This window comes from Myiozetetes cayanensis, unplaced genomic scaffold (assembly GCF_022539395.1).
Source record: "Myiozetetes cayanensis isolate MyiCay16 unplaced genomic scaffold, myiCay2020 scf2-11, whole genome shotgun sequence".
Taxonomy (NCBI): Eukaryota; Metazoa; Chordata; class Aves; order Passeriformes; family Tyrannidae; genus Myiozetetes; species Myiozetetes cayanensis.
Window position 1 is genome coordinate 83,617,450 of NW_026087411.1, and position 24,835 is coordinate 83,642,284.

Here is a 24,835-nt window from a genome sequence, read left to right on the forward strand (position 1 = left end):
ATGTATAAATATCAACCATCAAATCTCTTAGTATCTTTTTACTTCCCTTTTTTCTTTCTTTCTTTTTTCTTCATCAAACCCTAGATCAATACCACAGATCAACACTAGAGAAAAGCAGAGTTGTTGGGGTAGGGAGTTTTCCTTCCCAGAGACATTTTCAGAGACTGTTCTGCCATAAGGTGGTAGAACCTTGTTCTGGAGTCTGAGATCTGCAATATCTTTGGAGAGTCCTGATATCATAATGGTTTGTGGTCCCTAAAGTTATCGAAAGTCACTGCTGATCTGTTTATTAAGGGAGTTATGGCTTAGAATTAGGAACAGCAATTAGATCCAGAAGCAAGTGTGGATACATCAGAATGTGTACAGCCCTGGAGTAACATGTTCCTAATACTCATATCAAACAAATTGTGATTTGTGTGGCTTTCTTTTTTTTCTTCAGTGATTGTTAGAGACAGTGTAGGAATTACTGTAGAAAGCTCTTGGGCTGGGACAAAAAGGTTGTCTTTGGAGTAAATATCACTGTGAAAACTTTCCAGCCTAAGCCTTTCATTAATTTCTCTGTGTCATCTTAATATATTTAAACTCTGTAAGAAATTATGCTGCAAAAAGTTCTCCCCACATGTACTTTTTCCTCAAGTGAAGTGCATACCTTTCAAATTATAAACTTCCTACTTGTCCTAGGAAAATTCTCACTGTATAAATAATTGAACTCATCTGCTGCAAACACAAGTATTCTTTCTCTAGCAGTCTAAAATATATGCCTAAATACACATTTTGTACTTAGTGCTTTAAATAGTAATTACTCCTGTGAAGTCACTGGAAGCCCTTAAAAGGATTTGACAGTTTCCCCACAATCTTTCAGTGAATGTAGTAGCTGGGCTGTACAGTGCTACATCCACTGATAATTCAGCAGCTGAGGAACTCAGCAGAGCCTGCTCCAAACTTCTCAGCTGTTGACAGGCTTGACTTGCTGAGAACACTGGTTAAATATAGCACAAGCGAGCTGAGCTCAACGAAGTCATTGCTGTAACACTGTGTGAAGAGACCAGAAGAGGGGAAATACAATCTGAGAACTAAACTGCCAAAGCCTAACACCACCTAGCAACAGTTGAAAAAACTTTTAAACAAAAGTCTGGGTGAGACACAGACAGAGTATACCTCCTACTCCTCCTGCCTGGGATTTCTGCAGAAGCAGCTACGGTCTTCTGTTCTCTACCTTGTTTTCTTCATTACTTCCACTGCTGGTAGACCTAGAAACGTGGGAAAAGTTTCTATCTTTGTGTTCTCCTGAGCTGGATCAGTCAACTGCTGTGGTAGTGCTGTGGGACAAGCTACTGCGATCTTGCAGGGTTAAAGGACATATTCCTGGGTTTGTGTTGCTGACAGGTAAGACTGAGCTCCAATGCCTTTTTTTTTTTTTTTTTTTACAAGAACTTTTCTTTTCCAGTGTCCCTTTTACAGGAATTTTCTTTTCTAATGTAGATTGTCGTTTTCCTTCTTTGAACAATCTTCTGAATGGTTTTGAAATATTGTCAGCAGATGAAAGCTGGGATAAAAATTTTAGATTTTAGGGTTTTTTTACACTTCCACCATAGAAAAGCATTGCTTAAATAACTTTTGCAGTTCTGAGAACTAGCATAATCAAGTAGCTAGTAGTGAAAAAAGTGTGAAAGTATGAAAAAGTGTGCATAGATTTTGATATGTATCTTGCTTATATCTGCTTACATGCTGACAGAAGACAAACCAACATTTAATAATAGAATGCATATCATCCCTTACCAGTGATAGTCTAGCAGCTATTAAAAACAGTGGCAGCCTGTGTGATAAATAAGAGGAAATAGCGATTCAGTAACAGAATTACCTTCATGACCCAGCGCATTTGTACTTTTTCTTTCCTTATTAACTCTTAACACATGGACACACCTGGTGCCTTTCGTACTACCTTTGTGACAACAGCTCTTGGTTCTTTCTCTTGTACTTATTTACATATAATGAATATTAATCTCTGCTCATTTGATTAGCTGTATAATTCAAGTGTCATAAAGACTGACCTTATGTTTATTGTACCTAAGTGTGCTTGAGCTGGGTCACTGTTGTTAAAGTGTATGTTTCTTCTGGCAAAATAAATGAAAAACCGGTTCTCAGATGTTTTACCCTGACAGTAGAATGGAAGTCTGATTGTCTTTTGGAAATGCATATCCTATGACCCCATAAGGATCATGTAATTTCAGGGAGGACTTGCTTAATATGATTTACTTTGTCTAAACTGATAAAAGCTGTTTGATCCATTGAAGAATGAATTCCACCCCCCTCCCCGCCACATATTTTAAAGCCGTTTTCTCCAAAGAAAGGAATCGAGTATGCATGAATCTTTAAAAGATATACCGATTATGAGTTCATGTGCAATATGAATTCAGTTGTGAAAGAAAAGAGTTAAGGAATGCACTTAACCCAGGCAAAACCACAGATTTGTATAGAATTGTCTCAGATGAAAAATATTTGTCCTAAAGAAGGAATGAACTAACTGAGTCCACGCTGACTGACTGTGGTGTTTGACACTTAGTCTGAGGACTCCGGGACTGCCTCAGGGAGATGAGAATGACTTGCTTTCACTAAATAATTCTCGTTGCATCCCTGCATACTACATAAATGACATCAATACCACATCTTAGCAGTGGATGGATTGGATGGAATTAAAATACTTTGAAGCAACTCTGACTTGGTGACTGAGAATGTAACTGCCCGTGAAACAACAAAATAAAGGAAGTATTAGGATGGAAGAAAATTCCTAAGAGCAAAAGGTAATATAGTTTACATTCTACTTCGAAGCAAGGGGCGCACTAAAGCACTAAACAGAAATATTTTTTAGTGGCCATGATTTAATGTGATAATCATTGCTGTGGAATTATTAGAGCACTATGGTATCCCAAATCTAAAGCTCGAAAGGAAACTTTGGAATTACTTTTTAATAGGGACATATCCTGAGAAAGTTATTTTTTCATAAGAAGTCTATACAGTGAGGATTAAAACCGAGACAATATGATTTGTATAGTTTTTGTTATCTTGACATTTGAGTGAAAATTACCATTTCTTCTCTTTACTGAAATTTTTGGCAAATAAACTGTGGAGAAATTACTTTTGGAATATACAGGGACAGCCAAATCTGGGAAAATGATGTGCTGTAATTGACTGTTTTTTCAGTTTAGTTGTTGCTCAGCATAATGTGTGGGTTTACAACTTCAGTTGTCTTGCACAATTTACTTTTAGGAAAGTTTTTAAAATCGAAAGGCGTATTTATTAGCCTGATAACTATCAAATGAGTTGACATTTGAACAGTCTAATTGCAATTCCCAACTCCAACACACTGTGATTTTCCATACATCTGTCTTCCTTTCCACTTCAAAATGGAGGAGGAGGCTAAAATTACTCTTCTCAACAGGTGTCCACAAAGAGGCTCTGGGATTTTCCAATCAAATCTGTGGAATATGTAATGTGGCTATTCAACAGATGGTTTCATATTTGAAAAATAGCCAATTCTCCTACTGACTACAGTGAAACCAAGGTTCATTTTATATCAAATCAAAAAGTAGTTTATGTTTTGGTGATACACTCCATTGTAGAGATTTTTGTGGAAGACAAGTAGATGTAGCATACCCATTTATTCTCCCCATTTAACATGATTTTAATTTTGTTTATATTAGAATAACTGTGGAATGAATGGTGCCTTTCATGGTGCTAAAGGCTGTGTATTCCTCCCAGTATGAATCCACTTCCAGCCTCTCTGGCTTCTTTGTCTACCTTCACTAAAGCAGTATTATAATTTATTTTAGGGTAATGTTTATATATTATGAGCTATTATTTAATTATTATATTTATTTTATTATAATTTTAGCCAATCTAGCCACAGCTAATTCACCATCTCAACTGAGTGGTTTTTTCATCACCTCAGTCTTTCAATCTCTTTATAGAATGTCTGCTTGTTTTGAACACCAAATTGAAAGAGTTGAAATTCATCTTCAAATCTGAGAGCTGTTTGGTCCCTGCTTTTAGATATGCCTTGATTTTCCTGTGCCTCTCCCTCTCATATCTGGTAGACTATTAAACTTCACCTCTGATGTTAACTGGCCCATCCCCTATGTTAGAAATTGACATAAGAACATCAGAGTTTTCTGTTGCGCCACTCACTGTGGCACCTGACACTAATATCCTGGAAAGACTCAACTTTAATGTTAACAGAGCTGTGTCAACCAAGGTAGGATTCCTGAAGATACAGATGTGCTGCCTGGAAGCAACTTGTGGAGTAAGCATTAGCAAATTAGGAAATCTCTATTTTGGTAGTATGCCCTGTTCTGCTCCTTGGGCTCACAATTTCACCACTGTAGCCATTTCCATACTAAAAGATGTGTCAGTAAAACTCCTCCTGATACAGGATCTTTCTGCTGGCACAGATTCCACACATACTAGATTTAAGGCTTTTGTTAATCTTATCTAATTCAGGCAATGTACCCTCAGGCAGAAATTAAGAAATTAAGCCTCAGAGCTGTGCCAGTCAGAGGTCAGCTTATGCCACTGAACTCAGAGTGAGATTTCTTTTGAATTTAATAAGATCAGGTTTTAGTGTTCAGTAATTAACAGATAAATTTCCAGTCCCCTCAAGAGCATTTAACAAAATGGATCATCTATATTCCTGTCCAAACATTTTTTTTCCTAAGAGACATTTTACTTTTCCTCCAGTTTCCTGTTTCTTACCTTCTTTTCTCAAGGTCTGTCATTGCAGTTTGCCATGCAATTTGAATATATAAACTGAATTTGGAGTGGGGATTTTGTCCTTCTACATCTCTAAAATGCAATTTGGAGAAATAGAGTGAATATTTGTGAAGAAGCCAGATGAAACAACAACACAAAGGAAATGGAAGTCAATCTATTCATACTTGCTATTTCACCAAAAATATTTAGTATATAAAATCTAGGCTAAGAACTGAAAGCTGGAAAGATAAAATAGTGTATGTGATAAAATAAGGATATTCTGTTCTATAGAATAGTTTCAGAAGCCCAAACACCTAAACTTTTCAGCTTCAGCATCTTATTGTAGTTCTTTTAATTTCTAGACTTTTCTCTTTTCATTTCTCTCAGTGTTTCCTACTGAAAGTTGTTTCCTAATTTTATCCAGAACACTGGTAATTATTTTCGGAATGTGGACTTTTCTTGATTTTGGAGGATATTGGATAACTGAGGAAACAATTTATAAAATATTATGATTTCTTAACCTCTCCTTTTCTGTTTAGTAGCTAGTATTTGTACCAACTTAGTGCTACTAGAACTTGTAACAGTCCTGTAGTTATGCTTTGAGGTTAGGTGTCCAAAGGACAGAAACAATTGTGCCTGTGTCCTGGTCAGAAGAAATAGTGTGAGTCTCTGGTCATGTTGAAAATTGTGTGACACCCAACATATTTCTGAAATTTGTGCCTTTCAGGGTACTTGATTAGACTTTTCCTTTTATTTTGGGTCTTGTCACCTACTCCTCCTGCTTCTGCAGATAATCTGTACTTTCTATATTACTTTTTATTCTTTGCATCATAGTAAAATAAGTACTAATATCAGTGCAAACAGAAAGTCTGCCTAGGTTGGGACAGCTGTGCTTTTTTTAATTCAAGATGGCTTTGCCCTCTCATTCTCATTCTGCTTTGTCTGGGCTATATCTCTAAATCTAAATGCACAAGTAAAGCATACAAATTGTAGCTCTAAAGATGATATATAAGATTACATAGATTGTGCCCTCCTCCACAATGTTTTATGTACTCAGAAATACATACAGAGAAAGAGACAATTGCTACAATTGAAAGCTTAATTAAAACTCCATGAGGAGTGTACATATGCGTGTGCACGTGTGTATGACTGCTGTAAGAAAGGAAATGTTTTTTTGGCATTACAGAGTGCATTGCTGAAGGAGTGGGACAAACACATCCGAAGTACAGGGAAATAGGCTGGAGCTTGTACTTTTTCCCTTAAATGGACAACCCGTCTGGTTGCTCTGTGCTGACAGAAGCAAAGGGGTGTGTGAATCTAAAAGGCTGCTGTACTTTGTCCAAGTGAGTTTCATTTCGAAGCTGATAAAATGACAATTAAAATCTTAATTGTCAAAGATGTGGCCAGAATCATTCAGATTTAGGCCAGTGGGGTTTCAGAACAAGAGCAAAACACTCAATGAATTTGCAGTGAACTTTTCCGGTTTGATTTATACACTTTTAGTGCTCTTTAATACAATAAGGGCTGCTTTCATTGCTTTTCCTTTTTGGGGAAATGGTGTCAAAGAGTATAGTGTTTTGTGATTTGTGCTGTTCAAAAGTCTGCTCCAGCGCATATGTAAAAGTGATATTTTGGAAGATAAATCCATTTTCTATCTGAAGTCCACAGTATTTAGAGGCTCGTGGGTTTGCAGGAGGGAGGCATCTAACTAACTAGTGTGTTATGGCTGTGGATAGCAAGAGCTACAGCTCCACTAACAAACTTTAAAAAAAATCCCTGATTAAAAAAAATGAATTCTATTGGAGTAACAGAAAAGGATTTTTTTAGAAACTGGTTTCAAGGCTGGTCCTATTATAAAAAAATGTAGTTGAAAATGAAAACTCATGTGTCCTTGGTACAAGAATTCTCACTGGAGTTTATCAGCCTGCTTGCATTTTTCAGAAAATACAAAGTAAATGAATGCAACAGAAAGCAGGAGACTGCTTGCATCAGTGTAATCGAATTGCTGCCAACTTGCCTTGTTTATCTAAGAGATCTCTGTGAAAATAAGGTCTTTCCCACACAGGCATGAGTCATGTAATGGGGCTAAGCAGACTTGCTTCAGCTTTCTAATGAGCACATATCTAAACGAACCTGTTTTAGTGCCTGTTTCTGTAACTGAACGAGATCTTGACAACAGGAAGGGAGAAGTAATGGTGAGTTCATGGTGCTATTTCAGTGCAATAACCTGAATGCTGAGGAAACGATGCAATTTCCATTTATTGGGAAAACTGCAGTTACTGTGACAACAAATATACACTGAAGAAAAACATACACAGCTTATCCTCAAATTCAAATTTGTGAACATAGTAGAGAGGGTATTCATAAAACCTCACATTATCTAATTATTTTCCTCAAAAAACATTCTTACTTTTATTGAAAAAATGACCATAAAAATAGCCATAAACAAGGTCATAAATGAAAGGATGGGAAAGCACATGTGGTTAATGATGACTGCTTTGGTCCAAAATACTAAAATATAATTAAGCATATGTTTCTCATGCTAAACTTATTCAGTTCCTGTGTCTATCATTCCTAATTATCCCCCAAATCTGATTTGTCTCACCCTCCGTAATAGCAAAACCTCTTGGGTCTAACTTTTAAGGTAAGGTTACAGTAGTTCTTCTATAGTGTGTTATTCCCCTTCCTTTTATTCTTCAACAAGGACTTCTGTAATGAAAAGAAACATAAATTATATTCCAGTTGATGAGGGGTTCAGTTCCTCAGTCTGATAAAATTCTTTAGAGAAAAATAAACATTCCAGTTTATGACTCTGGGCGGGAGACAGAGGGAAGGGACCGATGCCATGCTAGATGTCCTCAAGCATGTTAGACATAGCACAGAACAAGATGTCCCTTCTGCACAGAAGGACATACATGGCAGCAGAGCTCCTGAGTGCCAGGGGAACCACGTGTTACGAGGCAGCTGGCTATGGGAACCACTGCAGCTTCCAAGGCATGAGACAGAAGTGAGAATCTGAGTCACAAAAGGCATCGTGCTACAGATAGTAAAAGGCAGGGTCACAGTGTCATATCCTCTGAATGAGAGGTGCTGCTTATTTACAGAACCAGAACTCAGGTGAAAAGAGGTCATCCAGTCTCACTCAAAGTGGGACTAACTCCAGATTCTGATCAGATTGCTTGATTATATTGATACATCTTGAGTATTTTTAATTTGTAATTATTCTACAGTCTCACATCTTTGTGATCTTTGGATTACAAAGTTTTGGACCTGACTGGCCAAGGAATATTTTGCCAGAGATGATAATCAGCGTATCAAAATACATAGACTGAATAAAAATGGCTGAAGAGATGTTAGATAGTAACACAAATCATAGGTATTTGGCACTTTCAAAATTGAAAAAGAAGCAATATTTGTATTGGGTTTTTTGTTTGATTTCCTTATGTTCAATGGGTTATGTCCTAAAATAGGAATAATAATGACCAAAAATCTTGTATGTAATTTTTTTATCCGAGCTTGCTCCAGCTTTCAGAATGCACACCGTCTTCCCTTTCCTCCCTGCCACATTCTATTTGAAAGCCAAACATTTAGAATCAGGTACCCATTAAGATGCCATCTCTCCGCAAAAGCAATTCTCTTAATAAAAAGGTTAAGTATATTCTATCCTTATCTTCCCAGGTAGTCCCATAAGCTGAAAGGCTAGCATTGAGATTGTAAGTAATATGCAAATAAGGAAGGAAAAACAGGTGCTACTTTTGAGGAAGGAAACTCTGGAGACTGCTTCCACTGCTGAGTTCACTTTTCTCACTGAACATGTCTTTCCAATTGTATCATAATCAGGAACAGACCATGATGCACATATGGCAAACAGGATTCCTAGATGGAGTTCTGGTTAACCTGAGATTAGTTTGCACTCTTTTAGTTTAGCAAAGCCCTTCACATGGAAGTATCTAAATTTGCCTGGTAGTGATTGCTGAAGCATGAAGCAAGGACAAAGTAGAGGCCTTGTGGCACTCAAAGGGATGTGGCATTCTTTCCATTTAGGATTTCTCATACCTGGGAAGAATTACCACTGAAGACAGGTATTCTTCTTCAGGGAATTCAGAAAATAATGTTCCTAAAACTAGAACTGTAACTAAAATATTGCTGTCATCAGTACAGATGGGTGGAAGAAGACTAGGGAATTCTTACAGATGGTGGTGTTAGAGGTCTCAGATCCCACTGTACTCATCTAGGGCAAACTCAGCCCTTGCTGCAGAGAGGACTTGAGGAGCTGATATGTCTTGTGCGCGCACACACACACACACAGAGGTCATACAAAATACCCTTGCAACTTTTTTTAATGTTTCAATGGGTTTAAGTTAATGAGAAAGTTAGCAAGATTTAGAAAGAAGGGATCATACTTTGAAAGACACCAGAACAAGCTAGGACAGACAAGAAGTGTTTTGGCAAGAGGCCAGGAAGCTGTGTTTTAAAGCTAAACCTCTAAACCGTGGGTTTACCAGGTAACAGCATCTTTAACTACCTGCCTCGTATGCTATGTGGGCAAAGGTTTCCGAAGTAGCTTATGGGTTGGAGAAAGAAATTAGCTAAACTCATTTCACTGCTTTTAGAGAACATGTTCTTAAATCCCAACTATTTTGGAACAGTGTTTTATTAGAAAGGTGAGGGGGGTACAATGTAAGTACCTTCAATATAAAATTTGATGTATTTGCAAATGGAAATTTACAGGATTTACACAAAAGGATTGCTGTGGTACTTGGGGGCCCAGGAGGAACTGTTAGAGCCCTCTCTGTGGTAGCGACATAGCTGCCTCATTCCAAGAAAACAAATTCCCTGCAGTAATACAAATTTTTAGCCTCTGTTCAGTATCACTACCAGACACACAACCTTTATCACCACAGGTCTCTGAGAACTAATGAAGTGCTATAAAAATGTGTGATAGCTATAGACAGTGTAATGAGTTTCTCCTCAGCTTAGCACAAAAGAAACCTAGGAAAATATCAGAAATAAACTGAATAATATATATAAGTGTTCAGTGAATATCCTTAACACAACAGTTGTAATAGTTTGTTAAGGAATAAGTAGAGTGGGAAAAATTCTACAGGCTATTCATGTCAACTCAAAAAATCTCTCCAAGACAGCACTGACTTTCTAGAAATGAGGCAACCATAACTGCACACAAGGAGGGTTAATTAATCCAGCATTACAAAGACTAAATTACACTGCAGGAAACAGGTTGTAAGAGTGACAGGACATCTGATAGATTCCTTATCCATGAGAGGCACTTTGCTAAAGTCAGGTTCTCTCTCCAAAATACTCATGTAATATTTAAATTTTGTTGTTTGTCCTTTTGAAATAACGTTACCTTAAAATGTGAGGTGGAAGTTGTCACCAGGGAAGGGGAATCTGGTTAAATTGCTGGCTTTCACATCAGGGACTCCCTGTATGACTCTCAGCAAGTTATTTACTTCTGGACTTTTAATAACAACCTGGAATGTTACAAGAATAAACATAGTAGTGACTTTCACACTCTGAGATGTTGCAGTATTGAACATCATGTCAACAGCTTTGAATAAGGAGACTTAAATAGCCCTCCTTGGAAACCAGATTCTGCTGGGAGAAGTAGCAATAGAAACTGAATTAGTCTGAGTGACAAGAATACGTATTTTTAGAGGAGCTCTCCAGAGGGAAGCTTAGCTGTGGGTCAAAAGAAGTCATCCATACTGGTAAAGCACAGCAGAAGAAGGAAGGAAAAGGGCCAGGGATGTGACCAGGAAGCTTCAAGAAGAAAACCAGAATAGAAACCAAACTAGTGTCAATACTAAGATGTTTCAGGAAAAACAAAAGCATTCCCTCAGGTTCAGAATTACCAGAAGTAATTCACAGGGCAAAGATGGTGCTGTCAGCTCGTGAGCTTGTTGCTATTTTGGGAGTGCTCAGAACAAGCTCCCTAGTACAAGAAGGAGGCTGCTGGGGAAGAAAAAATCTCGGAGGAAAAAGGGCCTTTGAGAGAAGGGGTGGGCAAGAGGTGATTGCCCAAATTAGCTGGTGGTAGGGCAGTTCTGGATCCACTGTGGGACTGAGGGGAGACTGCACAAACCTCACGTACTGGCTGGAGGAAGAGAAAGCACCTGTCTTATGTTGCTTCCTGTCTCCTGCAGGCTCAGTGGGTAGCCAGGGTCTCCAGTCATGCCTGCTTTGTTGAAGCAGTGGTGGCAGCTCAAATGACTCTCTTAGCAACTGAGATTTTTGATAAGGATTTACCCTAGGAATTAGGTTGCCTTGCATGACTCTCAGCTTTAACTGAAACCAGAGAAAATTAGAAAAAATACTGATGTCTGCAAGAAAGTTGAAGTTTCTGACCTAAGGATGATCTGCTACCATGATATATTTCTTTAAATTCTCCTGACAAACAACTTTGGAGGATCTTCTCAGGATTCTGAGTGCTATGGTTGGCAATTCCAGTAGACAGGAGGGACAGCCAGTTTGGGAGTGGGGCAGGGTCCCACTCTTACATACGTGCCACTGCACAGATTAGGCCACAGCTGCTGAAACACCTTTGAAGGCAATGTGGGTCAGCCACGCTCTGCCCTGCCATGGTACAGTGGCAATAACAATGCAAAGGAGGCCTCAAAACTATCCCAGATCAAAGTAGGAGGTCTGGAAATTATTTCTTAGTTTACTTGTGAGCCTTTCCAGGTATGGGAAAAAAATGGGGTAATAAATGACCCTTCACTGGATTTCATGAAAGGGACCTCAGGTCTTGATTGTGAGAGTTCTCCTGAAAAAAAAGATGTGAAATATGGAAGTCCAAGCAGCCGCTCACATACCTGGGTGGACCAGCACAGAAAACTGGTCTGCATGTCGTGCTCTGCTGGGAGAGGAGTGAAAGCTGTAATCCTCCCTTGGGCCATGACACAGGAAAGGGTTGTGGGAAGATAAGGACAATACACCTACCAAAAAAGGGTATGTGAGAGTGAAAACTCAAAGTCTCCTGGGGTGGTTATGTTCAGCTGCAAGAAGGAGATGTAGAAAGGAAAAGAAACCAGTGGTACCCTTTCAAATGATCTCAGGATTGTTTAAAAGGCTACCACTAGCTTTAGGAAACCAGTTAATTTCGCTCAAAAAATAGGGACCCAGAGTAACAACATTTCAAAGGCTCAGAGAATGCTAGGGGATTGCATATGGTGCTGTACTGACGTGTACCAGCATTTCAGCAAATGGTTTGACATTGTGGAGAGCGGAGCTTCTCCCCATGTGTACAACGGTAGCACCCGTTCTCTTACCAAAAACTCATGCCATACTTCAGCAGACTGTGAGTTTGAAAGGTTTGTTTAAAGTCTCATGGCAAGTTGTAGCCTATCAAGAGGGGATTTTTTGGTTTTTGGTTGGTTGTGTGGGGTTTTGTTTGTTTGTTTGCTTTGTTTGTTTTTGTTTTGGTTTGTTGTTGTTGTTGGGTTGTGGTTTGTGTGGTTTTTGTTTGGTTTGGTTTTGGGTTTTGTTTGTTTTGTGGTTTTGTTTTTAACTTAGGAGTTTTCTTCTTCTTATAGTAAAAGAACGAAGTTAAGCCCTCAGGGTTTTGGGCCTACTGTGTCATGGCTGAACCTAATATCTAATCTCTAAGTTCCCTTGGACAGCCTACTTCATTCTTGTTTTCCTGGTGTAAAAATCAGGGACTGAGTAACAGAGAGCTAGTAACCTTGTTTCAGGGTGGTCATTTGGTTGCTTCTTGGATCAGGCAGCTTGAGATGCTTCAAAACAACTTAGTGTATCTTCTCCAGAGGATACATATACATCTCATCTCTGATGTGTATAAGCTCCCTTGGCCTCTGTCCAGGAACATTCACATTTCCTGACTCATGGCAACCGTACCCTGTCTGGTTGTACTTCATTAGCAGCAGCTCAAAAATCAGAGCAGCATTTCTGCTGTTGCATAAGTTTTTCCAAGCAGTAAACAATAAAACACTGCCACAAGCTTTATTGCATTTATCTTGGAATTCAAGATCCTGAAGAAACTGCTGCTTATTATTGTTTTCTTTAATGACAATCCAAAAAAAGAATGTAAGATGCTATTCTTGAATAAATATTTTCAGGATAACTTAGTATCTTAAAAGGAAATAATTCTAAAAAAGAAGAAGAAATGCTACAGAGGCTACAACAAACCAATTATTTTTCTTCCAGCTGAGAAACTTGGTTATGATTTTTTATTGTCATCAATTTTATTTTTATATCAGAATTTACACAATAAAATGGTGAGGGTAAATTAAAAACTACAGAAGTGGAAAATAATTAGTAGGAAAAATTACATTTTATAGAGGTAGTAACATAACTTCTAGTACATCCTATTCTGAATAGCTGTTCTTTACTTGCATCGCAAACCTTTGTTTAAAACATTTTAAAAGCAGTAGCATTATCAATCTGGCTCCAAGCAGCTTAGAAACTAAATGGTCCTTGACTATTACTGAGGTTCATCAAAAGAAAACTCTGTCTGACTCTGAAATCTATTTTGGAGCTACGACTGCTCCACTCCCCTGCCTGTGGCATGATGCAGCTGCTCTTTCTTTAATATTTTTGCTGACAGCTACAGCTGACGGATAACATTTCGGTTCACCCCAACATCAACTCTGTCTCAAGGCTCCTTACTTAGACTGAAAATGTTACCTTCCTTGTGGCTTTACCTGCATCACAGTGCAACTGTGTCATGATACAATTATTCCTACTGGTTACTTGTGACGGAGCAGCAGAAAAGGGGCTGCAGTCGGGTCATGTGCTGGAGAGCACATCAGCCATTTCATGGTTGCTGATGGCACAGCAACAGCTCCTGTTCTTTTCCTTCATCTCTTCTCCCATGCATAAGAAAATAGGCACCTGAGTCTGCATATAAAAGTATTTTTGGTGTATGTAACTCTGCAGTATGTCAACTCATATTTCACATTTTATCTTAGTTGTCACCTTATATATTTGTTTTAGTTGTATTTGTTACCATGGTCAATATAGGAAAAAATTTAATCTATCTTAATATATAATCCCCTAGGAAACAGGCTTAGATCTCTCGGTTCATAGAAGTTTTCATGTAATAATCAATCATTTGGTAATACTGTGGTGATTGACCCACAAAAGGAACTTTTTACAAACGTGGGACTGTTTTTCTCCCAGAGAAAATAAGACCAGTTACAGTACTCCCAGTTCTGTCCCTGAACATCTGAGTCTGTTAGAAAGAAGAAGAAGCTGGAGGATTGGTTGCAAAAGTAGCCAACAGTAAGGGAGAGACACAAAGAGAAAAGTGAAAAGGAGGCATTGCTCAGTTAGTCCTTCAAAGGAATTCTCAGGAAAATTAATTATGATATATCTGTACTTTTTTTGATTGATGGCTGAATTTAAAACAAACAAACAAACAGTTAAATGCTTTGCTATGTTTTTCCAGGACTCGCAGTGCAGCCCATTAGTTTTTGTTTGGATTAAATATTTTACTAGATTACAAAATACGGATTTTATTTTGGGGCTCTTCCATCAAAACTTAAAGAACAGGAAGACAAGCAGGAGTTTGGAACCATGACAAAAAACAACTAAAACAACACAGAAAGGAAAAGGTTAGAATACTTTATTGCTACAGTATAGGCATTAAAACACAGTCATCCACCTCCCAGGAAAGTGCTTTGGCTGTTTCACTCTTTGCAGAAAAAAAGCTGATTTTGTATGAAATATCTAAATATTCGTTGGATTAAGAGCAGGCACTTGGGAAGACCCAAAGCTCCATGCAAAGTCATAGAGTTGTTCTTATTCCCTGTGATCCAAAATTCACGTATTTTTATTCAAATACCCATTTTGAATCATACATAGAATTTGAAAGTTTATTTCTGTGTAGTAAGAATTTAAAACACTACTGGGCTTTAACAGGGAATTGGGACATGTGGGAAAAAAGGCAGAGAAACCATTTTCTAATAATTTTTCTACTTCACTCAGATAGTACCTCTGACTTCTTGTGATCTTATTGTGAGGAAAAAAGATCAGAAACAGCAAAAGAAACTGTTTCTGGAGTTCATATATTCCATTTTCATTTCTTGTTTCTCTGAAACTTTATACCAGATTTGACCCAAAGCTGCTTCAGAGTACTCAAACCCATGCTTTTAGACAGTATGAATTCTTTACTAGAAGAAATTGCCCAGCATAATTTCAGCTGCAGGCTCTAATCAGACTGTTCTTCTTCCAGAAGAACAGTCAGGATGGCAGCAGGATGGTTGTGTAGCTGTAACACCAGGGGCTAAGCGAGAAAAGCACATCCTTGAGCCTTTGGAGATAGGTGTCTTTCTCTAGAGCCCATGGGAAGTGATTTAGTGCTGGAGAGCACTGCTATTAAGCTCATATTCCCCTTTCTCCGCATAGAGAGAACCTAAGCAAGCACAAAGCCATCACTGAAAAAAATCTACCAGTACAGATAAATAATATGGTGTCACTATACTAAGAAGAAAGCAGTGTACCTAGGTTTTCTGTGAGTCAAGTGACAGTACTAGATTTTGTAGCTTTTGACAGTTCAAGAAATACCTAGTGTAGGTACTATTGAATTATAATTGGTTTATCTTGCCTTCTTTGGAACAACTCTCCTTCCACAGGTTTTTCAAAGATGGCACAAACTTTGCAATTCCGTCCTGCAGTTCAGGGAAATCGTCTGAATTCTAACTCTGAGGAGTAGGATTTTATCTGTGTAACCCCTCCAAACACTTTCTTTAATGGAAACAAGTCTACCTTAAACAGCTTGCATTAAAACTCCATTGTAACCAGTTGGTCAAAATTCCCAAGGACATCATTGCAGAAAGGTCTGGCAGTGTCAGATTGGTTCATCTTAAAAATGCTGTCCTAGAGCATTGCAGGCAGGAAAACACAAATTGCAGATGTTATTGTTTTTTTACATATTTTGTGAATGTCACCAGAATAGATAATTTCCAGATCAAATAAAGAAAAAGACTTACCAAGTTTGGCTGAAATAATTATAAAGAACATTTAGAAATTTCTTGGGGCATCTCTGAGAATGTGCGGTGTATGTCGGCTCACCGATCATGATCATGTCCTTTTTTCATGTACTATCTGAGAAACCATGATATCCACCAAGAATAAGATAGTGAAAGTCAAAACAGACACTACTTCTGATGTTTCAGTTACAAACAAAAATATATTACCTTATTTAATAAAACCTTTGGTTTTATTTTTAGCATTTTTAAAAATGCTTCTTTTAGAACACAGAGGGGAGGGAATGGATTTGTGGATAAACAGTCTTCTCAACATTAGGTACATTTTGAGTCTCTGGTTTAATTCTAGAAAGAGATCTAAGTCAACTGCTTCAGTAGCTTCCTCCTAAATTTTCTTTGTGAGTCCTTCCTAAAAGTCAAGATAAAACAGAGAAAAATGAAGATGCTCCATTTAGATACTTTTGTGTGATTGACACAGATTTCTCTGATCTAGAAAATAACCTACAACTCTGTTAATAGAGGCATTTGAAGAATTTATCTTAGTCTCAAGTTTTTTTTTATTATTGGCAAGATATAGCTAATCAACTGAGAATTAGCAATAGATGAAAATGTGATGTATAAATGTGAGCAGATACTAAATGCTATATTAAAACACTATAATGTAAGTCAGGTATGCCAATTGATTTACAAATGCAATGTTAGGTTGGGATATAGAAGAGAAGACATACTCCAGAGCAAACTGATACAAAACAACCTATCTAAGTCTGACATTTTTCATTAAAAATCTGGTATTTTAGCCCAGTTGTTTACAGTTTTGCCAAACTTCAGTTGTTCAGGCTGGATGTCTGGCTGAGCCTGAATTGTTTTTGGAAGTTTCAACTAGAATGCTTTGAGCATTTCCAAGAATTAGTTGAGAGAAAAGTCTTGTTTGCCCATGTGAAAACAATCCCATTTTACTGAAGAGCTTTAATGTCTCCATGTTCCAGAGTGATCTATCATAATTCATCCAGGAAACCGCTCCATGGTGGTGAATTGACTTCTGCCATCCCTGTGAAAATTATGCCAAGCTAAGAGCCACTGGAAAGAATTTCACCAGGGATACCTGGTAGAGATTTTTAGCTAACTTTTCAGAATAGCCTATGTATGCTAAATGCTGTTGCAGTTCTTCACATCTCACCAGTTGTGGCTGGTTTAGGTATATGCCATTTCCAGAGAGCACCTCCATGTCACAGTTACAGAGTTAAGTAATAATCTTCCCACAGCTACATCTTCATCTGATGCTACAGCCTACGGCACAAAAAGAAATGAGAGGAAAGCTCTTGTTTTTTCTATTTCAATAATATTTTCCTCAGCAGAGCCTGTGCCACAGCGGGAAAAGATGCACGGATAGCGTGATAACTCTTGCTGCCAGGGAGGAGCGCTAGCCCTTTTATGATACTTTTGTCAGGATTTCTTTGCCAGTAATAGGTATTGTCCATCAACCTTTGCTATGGGATGGAAACACTGCCTGCGGGAAGTCAGAGAGTAATCAGCAATCACACTGGCACTTTGCCAGTGTAAATATGCTTTTATTAGGAATCTATCTGGATCTTCAGCTGACTCACATTTGGAACCAGAATTATCTCAGTCCATGTCTCTCTCTGGTCTGAGATGTGTCATTGCACTGTTTGGCATTCACCATTGCCTGGCAGGCAAGCTGGACTTCTCTCTGGGTCCCAGTGTCCACCTCAGCTGATCTTTGAACTGTGAGCTTTGGAAGTGTTCATCTCCAATCCCTCTCTTAAAGCTGTAACTCTCCAATCTCACCCATCTACATGGCACCATACTCATTTCAAAGCTGTCTTCTTAGTTCTGCCTTTTGGATTTGGAAACAGGGCAGGCTCCTAAGGCAATTTGCTCAACCTGCTTTACTCTCGCAGAAACAGCTATGGCAGCTGCTGTTCCCATATTTTGACTGTGCTCACTGTTCCTTTTCTCTCTGCTGCACTCCCCCTCAGGAATTCATTCCATCTGACTGTGCCATCTGTCTGAGTGTTTCTCGCTTGCTTGCCCTCCTCTCCAAAGTCAGGGCTTTGCAGTTCTGCTGTGGTTTTGTAAAGCAACAATACAAGTTTCCACTTCTCACAGTTTTCTCCTTGTTTGAAAGCAATGTGGTAACAGCCATACGGAAAACAGTCAAAAATGTGTGGGCGACACTTTGGCTACGTCTATTTTCAGAAAATTAGACAGTGCTAGTGCTGGTTCTCTGACCCTCAGTCCAGTTGTCACCAGCTGCTCATACCTACATTATTAAACTTAAGCCTTCAAAATAGGTTGACTATGTCCAGGCTGCCAAACCCTGGCTAGGCTGGTTCCCAACCAGGGACCATTCTGGGAAGACCACTGGTTAGTCCATGACAAAGTTTTGACCAAGGCCTGGCACGGTTTAATCTCCTAATGTGGACATAAGCATTATGTCATACTCATCTGAACACATCAAATGCCTAGGATAATCTGAACAAGCACATAAAACCTTTCTGCATTATAAAGATATATTTTATTGTTATTGGATCAGACTTCTCTAAGATTACAGCTAGAGTGACTGCTTTCCAAACATATTTTGAAATTCCAACACTGCAGAATTCTAGCATTGGAAAATATTTTGTGGCACATGTTTAAACTGATTTTTAGAGTTAGCTGCTTAGGCATTATTTTAGTATATCTCCTCTGCATGCACCTCTTTGCTTTCTGCTGTTCTTCTGCAAATGTCTGTTTCCTTGTTCTCCTTTCTTTAGATAAGTAAAAAAAAAAAAAAAAAAGGAAAAAACCCCAAACAATTATAAGAAAGCTCAGGGACCAGTGTTTCCACCTGATCTATTGTAATTAATGAGCACAGCAGATGATACTTTGGTCAGATGAGTCAAAGCTAATAACACTTCATTGGGTCTTCTTAGTTCCTCATGGACAAAGAATGCTTAGAGCTACAGGCACAAGTGTGCACAGGATTTCGCAAAACTATTGCCTTTTCAAAAGGTAACATGTGAGCAAGAAAAAAAAAAAGCCAGCAAAGTTTGTTTTAACCATATGTGGTTTTTAAGGACTGAACTTTTACTGAACAGCAGTTCAGTGAGTAACATAAAAAACTCATACAGGCAATTCTCAGCCCTGTCAGAAGAAAAATAATTCTTGATGCATCAACAACTAAACTATAAACAGGCAACAAACCAACCAGAAACTCAAATAACCACTTTGAACCCTTGGCTTCAGCAGAATGGAGCACATAACTTTTGTGTTGTGAGGACACTTGTAGGGCTTTCTACACGGTTCCATGCAGAAGTAGAGCATTGAGATTTGCAGCAGCTCCTGAGTATTTAATGCTGGCTGAACTCCTTGACCTTCCTCTCCTGTGAAAGGACGCTCACTGGTGGTGCCTTAGAGCTCCAGGAGTTGTTCCTGTGTCGTGGTTTTGCCCTGGCTTAATTTATTTTTATACTCCCACATACAATTACTATTAGCTGAGAGAAGGTTTATGCAGACAAAAAGAGACTGAATTAAAAAAAGTATTTATTATTAACAAGCTAAAACTAAAGAATTATATTTACAACAATTCTACTTAAGTAAAAGGTATTATGTATTTACAGAAGATACTTCTCCCCCCACCTCCCTTTATATCAGTCCAAGGAGGAGAAGCAGTCCTTTTCTGTTCTCAGAATTCCAGCTCTCTCTCTCTCTCTCCAGTAACTCTGCAGCACTTCCGTCGCAGTTGGAACTTCTTTATCTCTCTTTCATTCTGTGTTGGCCTCCAGGGCTGGGCCTACCCCCCTCCTGGGTTAAAACCGAAGGCTGAGGGTTACCCAGGTCCTGAAGGGTCTCCTTCCATAGACTTGCAAGGGGACACTTGCTTACTATGGATCTTCTTCCACAGGGTTACAGGGGATAATGGTTTAAGAGTTCACCCCTGTTTCCCTATGGAGGTCCCTCCCCATGGGAGAACAGTCCTTGATTGACTTCTCGGCATGGGTCCAGTCTGGATCCCTTACTCGGATCCCAATATCCCACCTGAGCCATTTTCTGCTCCAGCGTAGGTTCTCTCTAGCACCAGCAGCATGGATCCCACACATGGATCCCAACATCCCTACCTGAACCGTTTTGTGTTCCAGCGTAGGTTCTAATACCCGTCAGGGTCATAAATCTTCAACAGCAGCAGCATGGATCTCTCGCTGAGATCCCAGGCTTATCTGAGCCGTCTCGCTCCAGCATAAGCATCGATCCCTTCGAGGGTCACAAAGTCTTTAACAGGACTCTGCCTCACCTGAGCCGCTTTTACTCCAGCATAAGGCTTTCTCTGTTAAAGTCACAAATCTCTGGTGTATCCACAAGCTCCTCTGTGAGCCGCATGGGGGATTCTTCACCCCAACAAACTTCTACAGGTGGCAGGGTTTTATTTTTCAGTCTTTACCTTGCTGAAGGGAGGGAGAGCGGAAGGGAGAAAAAGCAGCTCTCCCCACTTCGAACTTTTCTTCTCTCTCCTGCGACTGCAGCTTTGACCTTGGAAGTCTTATTATCTCATGGCTGGAATTCTTCTGCAGCGGTTTCTCGTCTAAGCAGTTCATCTTTTAAACTTTTTTTTTCTTCACTCTCTCACAAGAGAGAAGGGAGGCTTCAGTGCTGCACCTGCCCCCCCCCTCGGCCCAAGCCGGAGGAGGAGGGGGCCTTGGCCCTCCTCGGGCCCACCGCTTCTCTCCTACATGGCTGTTGCTCCTAATTTCAACTGCGCCACAACCTTCTCTTCCGTTTTCTTAAAGATGTAATTAGCAAAGGCGTCACTGAACTTTTTGATTGGTTTTTTTGTCCGGAAATCACCTGGACAAAACCATCCTCAGCCCCAGGGATGGGCTGGGGGGCAAAACCACGACAATTTCCCCCCTTCGCCTTTGCGAATTACATTTTAAGAAATTTTAAATTCTACAATCAACATACAATTATAAATAAACTATAACTAAAAATTACTCTATTAAAAATTAAAACAACATCACTATAATATTTAACTCTATTATTCTCTTTTTACTACAACCGCAGTACACATGGTCAGTTTACTTTTGTCTGCAGACCTTTCTCTCAGTTATCTTAAAATCATTATGGCCAATTTTTCAAATGAGGCATTAAAAATGTTGGGGTTTGATTCGGTCACTGCTTCTCTGGGCAGTCTCTGCCCGCATTCTCCACCAAAAAATGTCGTGGTTTTGCCCTGGGTCAATTTACTTTTATACTCTCACATACAATTACTATTAGCTGAGAGAAGGTTTATGCAGACAAAAAGAGACTGAATTAAAAAAAGTATGAGTATTTATTATTAACAAGCTAAAACTAAAGAATTATATTTACAACAATTCTACTTAAGTAAAAGGTATTATGTATTTACAGAAGATACTTCTCCCCCCACCTCCCTTTATATCAGTCCAAGGAGGAGAAGCAGTCCTTTTCTGTTCTCAGAATTCCAGCTCTCTCTCTCTCTCTCCAGTAACTCTGCAGCACTTCCGTCGCAGTTGGAACTTCTTTATCTCTCTCTCATTCTGTGTTGGCCTCCAGGGCTGGGCCTACCCCCCTCCTGGGTTAAAACCGAAGGCTGAGGGTTACCCAGGTCCTGAAGGGTCTCCTTCCATAGACTTGCAAGGGGACACTTGCTTACTATGGATCTTCTTCCACAGGGTTACAGGGGATAATGGTTTAAGAGTTCACCCCTGTTTCCCTATGGAGGTCCCTCCCCATGGGAGAACAGTCCTTGATTGACTTCTCGGCATGGGTCCAGTCTGGATCCCTTACTCGGATCCCAATATCCCACCTGAGCCATTTTCTGCTCCAGCGTAGGTTCTCTCTAGCACCAGCAGCATGGATCCCACACATGGATCCCAACATCCCTACCTGAACCGTTTTGTGTTCCAGCGTAGGTTCTAATACCCGTCAGGGTCATAAATCTTCAACAGCAGCAGCATGGATCTCTCGCTGAGATCCCAGGCTTATCTGAGCCGTCTCGCTCCAGCATAAGCATCGATCCCTTCGAGGGTCACAAAGTCTTTAACAGGACTCTGCCTCATCTGAGCCGCTTTTACTCCAGCATAAGGCTTTCTCTGTTAAAGTCACAAATCTCTGGTGTATCCACAAGCTCCTCTGTGAGCCGCATGGGGGATTCTTCACCCCAACAAACTTCTACAGGTGGCAGGGTTTTATTTTTCAGTCTTTACCTTGCTGAAGGGAGGGAGAGCGGAAGGGAGAAAAAGTAGCTCTCCCCCCTTCGAACTTTTCTTCTTTCTCCTGCGACTGCAGCTTTGACCTTGGAAGTCTTATTATCTCATGGCTGGAATTCTTCTGCAGCGGTTTCTCGTCTAAGCAGTTCATCTTTTAAACTTTTTTTTTCTTCACTCTCTCACAAGAGAGAAGGGAGGCTTCAGTGCTGCACCTGCCCCCCCCCCCTCGGCCCAAGCCGGAGGAGGAGGGGGCCTTGGCCCTCCTCGGGCCCACCGCTTCTCTCCTACATGGCTGTTGCTCCTAATTTCAACTGCGCCACAACCTTCTCTTCCGTTTTCTTAAAGATGTAATTAGCAAAGGCGTCACTGAACTTTTTGATTGGTTTTTTGTCCGGAAATCACCTGGACAAAACCATCCTCAGCCCCAGGGATGGGCTGGGGGGCAAAACCACGACATCCTGTTATTCGTGAAGCACAAACTCAAAGGCAACTCCATCCTAAAGTGATAGCATGAAGTAAAAAGAACACACCTCTTACATAACTTTCCAATGAGCCATGTACAATGCATGTTTTGTTAAAATTTGAAATTAATATATCACAATTTTAAAGCACACCAAGAGGATGTTTATCTGCCAACATGCCTGTTCAAATCCTTCTCCAAGAGCTGATGAAATCATCTAACATAAAGCAGAGCAGAGGCTGCATTCTTAACAGAGCTTTGAGTGATGCATATTTTACTAACTCATCCATGAGAAAAGGATTCTTGAACAAAATGCCTAAGTGAAAGAAGAGATAATTTTTAAAATATGCTCATGTGGAATTCTAGTTGTGAAATGCAGCCTGAACATTGCTAATGATTTCAGATATAAGATTATTGTGCAATTAAGAAGCAACTCAATACAGTTTTAAATTGTAGCTCTGGAAACATAATTCATGTTTCCAGTAGTTTTATCTTAAATAGTCTTTTTTGCTTTACAAAAATTTGGATATGGATTGCTCAAAAACTTTCAATTCCAGCACTAATTCAGCCGAAAAGTTTCTGAGGAATAACTGTTACATCAACAAATATAAATCTCTAAATACATGTAAGATTAAGATCCTTGCTGTTCAAGATATTCACTTTTAATTTTAGGTGCTTGAGGCATTACTGAAAGCTTAAAAATGTTATTGAAAAGAGTGCTGTGACATCTGAGCCATGGCATGCAATTTGTTCACGTGCTCAATGATAAGCAGCATGCTTTGCCCTTCTTTCAGTTCATGAGAAGAGTTGATTTTGGATTTAATTTGAGGGCGAGGCAAGTACTTTTGAGATAACGTTTTGCAGTTCCCTGCTGTTCTGTTCTTATTTTTAGGCCCATTAGTTACCGTTTTGCAAGAACGGCGTTTGCACTTGAGCTGCTTAGTAATGACAAGATTTTTGTGGTTTAACATAAGTCAGTTTCAGAACACCTGCTGGGAGATACTATAACTTTTTGTGTACTACTTCTGAGGATACAGTTAGTTTTTGTTGCTATAGGGTATGAATTAAAGTTTTGCTTCTAAAAATAGAAGTCTTTTGTGTATGAATGAAACAGTTCAATAAACCATCCTGGGTAAGATAACACTATGCTTTTCATGTCAGAATTATGGTGGGATAAAGAAACCTTCTTTCAAAGGTCTCAGCCAAACCAAGTAATTTAAAATAGCTGAGCATCAAGTCCTTCAGTTTTAGTTCCATGTCCTATCGTGAGCAATCAGATGAAGAGAAAGAAGTTTACTAAATTAGTAGTAAGCCACCGACTGGTTTTCCCAAGGTGAGGTTTAAGCCTTGAAACTTCTCTCTACCAACCCCTGCAATTCAGTAAACTGCAGTTGAGGAGCTGCACAGAATAATTAGCAGCAGCTGGGGACTGCATTTGCACTCTGCTCTGGACAAGAAACTAAACCAACCAGCATGCAAACCAGCAGCCGAAAGCTGCTAGCTGGGGAGGGCAAGGGCATGGCAAGGATTTGAAACTTCCCCTGAGCACTCTTCCTGCCTCCATCAATATTCAGTTTAAGAGATTGCCCGAACCCAATGTGGTTTATCTGGTTAGCAACCATAAGTGAGTATTTCTTCCAAGGATTTCTGATGTCTCCTTCCAAGACATGTTAACTTCTGCATCCACAGACAAAGTGTTCTGCAGATCTGCTGCTCAGTGTGTGAAGAACTGTCCCATTCTGTCTGTCAGTGGAGATTGCATCAAAGCCCATGTAAAGCAGAAATAACAATCAAAAGAGAGCAGGTGCCACATAACAGGAGCATAGACTAGTTTTCTACTAGAACTCTATGTGTTTGAAAGATTCCACGTCACCCACCTTCCTGGCTTCCTTCCCAGGCACAGCCAGGATGGGAGGCAGTCAGTACTGGAGCCCTGTGGAGCCCAGATCCCTGAGCTGCATATGAGCAAGGAAAGATAAAGCAAAATACTCCCTGCCCACTGTGATGCACAGAAATGATCTGATAACTCTGGGAGATTCTTGAGAACAGATATGCCTTTCACAGGAAATGAATTAAAAAACTGTACGTGAAATTTTTGCCCAGGGCTCTAAATCTAGAATTAGTACCATAAATTTTTTTACCTTCCTTATACTGTTTCTTACTAATATTTCAGAGGAGCACAGAAACTAGCAATCCTTAGGTAGGCTCTACTGTATTTAGACCGTTGTAATGAGGACTTAAAACTTACAGTGCTGGAGATTCCTTGGTGAAGCTATCTCTTGCATCTGATAAACAAACATGAAGAAAATAATGTGGCCATTAGGATTTCCCTCAGAATTTCTCAGGATTAATGATGTGTAAATTCAGAATCTAGTGTCAGAAGGTATGTAACTTTTCTTTTGAATATGGACCAAGTTTTCTCTTAAAAATAGCAAGGA

General features: G+C 39.4%; 1 protein-coding gene across 3 annotated transcripts in view; it reads left to right on the plus strand.

Annotated features, from left to right (window-relative positions):
* The first annotated feature begins 1,036 nt into the window (after positions 1-1,036).
* The window catches only part of FILIP1 (filamin A interacting protein 1), a 106,909-nt gene continuing 83,110 nt past the window's right edge, over positions 1,037-24,835 (plus strand). For all 3 annotated transcript variants that reach the window (XM_050316028.1, XM_050316027.1, XM_050316029.1), the window contains exon 1: positions 1,037-1,386. The gene's annotated coding sequence lies outside the window, so the exon portion shown is untranslated. The remainder of the gene's footprint in view (positions 1,387-24,835) is intronic.